The following is a 1,556-nucleotide window of genomic DNA, read 5'->3' as shown; positions in this document are numbered from 1 at the left end:
GAACCACTGAGTCTTGTGAGTCTTCCTGGGCGCTCCCTATGGTGTGCAGGAAGCACCTCGGCGGAGCAGGTGGGGAGTGCCGGTGTGCGTGGTCCCTCCACAGTGCCCCCCACAGGCCGCACGGTGGAGACAGACACTTGGGACCCCTTTACCTTGTTCTGACTTCATAATGACGAAGAACAGTAGCAAGAAACCCGAAGTGCACCAGCAGACGCTTGGTGTTTTACTAAGCTTTATGCACCGCTGTATTATTTGAAAACCAAATTTATTTTTGAAGAGGTAGTTACATAGGCACTGTCTTATTTATTTAATCAGGAAATTATCCCACGGTAACCAAAACAAGCTATTTTAGAAATTATGACAAGTCATTACTCAGGGGAAAAACAGCCAAAAAGATGAAAGTTCAGTTTTTCTTTAAACGTGGAAAGCTGAGACCGGTTTCACTAGCTCCAGCCTCCCCTCAGTGCTCGCTCACATGGAGACACCTCCCTGTCTCCCCCCCCCAGCCCCCGCAGCTGCCTGCCACACCCCTGCGGCCCTGGGCCCCCTCCACTGCGGAGGGTCAGCTCAGGGGTGATTTAGCTGGAGCAGACCTGCTGATGCACCCCCAGTGTCCCAGGCACACTGCGGGTCACACAGCTTGCGTGGGGCTCAGAGTGCCTCCCAGACATGAAGCGTTCAGGGTGCTGTGCTCAAATCATTCCCATGCACCCCAACTTCTCCCCATGCCTCTGCCTGCACCCCACCCAGGATGCTCTTGTTGGTTCACAACCAGCTGACAGTGGGCTCGTCAGGGCTGGGGTAAAGGGAACTTCCACTCTTAAACACTGTTGTATTACTATTAGACATTTTTACAGTAACTTTATTATTCCTATAATTAGTTTTTAAATTAAACTGAAAAGAATGAAAGAGGCTGAAGACAAAGAAGGATCTCAAAGCCTGTTTGATCCTGAACCATCACCTTCATAGCAGCTTGTGTGGGTCAACCTGGCACGTTTTGGGTGTGGTGTGGTGCCACAGGTGTTTGAGGGGAGGGGTAGTGCTCTTTCTCGACCTCCTCAGACTCTTGTCTTCTTTTGTGCCCTGTGAGGGTCTCACCCGGACCGCCCCCCACACGGGTGTCCGGGTCTCAGCCACCGCCCCCCCCTCCCCGCAGGTGAGCTGGTCTCACCCGGACCACCCCCCACACGGGTGTCCGGGTCTCAGCCACCGCCCTCCGCCACACCACCCCCCCACCCCCCGGCGCGTGTGTGCAGGTCTCAGCGGGACCCTTGAGGCCCAGGCTGCAGGGAGGTGCTGGGATTGCACTGCCTAGGGTAGAAAGGAGGGAGCTGTCCGTGGTATTTATCTAGAAACCAGTTTCCTGGGAGTATCAGGCCTTGATGTTCAAGCAGGAGCCAGAGCCCTGGAGTCCATAGCCAGGCCGAGTCTCAAGTCTCGCAGTAAAAGGTCTTTCCCCGTTCTGCTGCCTGATGACCTTGTGATGGCGAACCCCCATCACTGTGGAGTCCCAGCGTCACCCAGCTCTTCTCAGGATCACCGGCACGGCCTGTGAA

The sequence above is a fragment of the Callorhinus ursinus genome, unplaced genomic scaffold, assembly GCF_003265705.2.
Source record: "Callorhinus ursinus isolate GAN/ISIS: 27379988/994484 unplaced genomic scaffold, GSC_fseal_2.0 scaffold2092, whole genome shotgun sequence".
Classification (NCBI taxonomy): Eukaryota; Metazoa; Chordata; class Mammalia; order Carnivora; family Otariidae; genus Callorhinus; species Callorhinus ursinus.
This window is presented reverse-complemented; position numbering follows the sequence as displayed.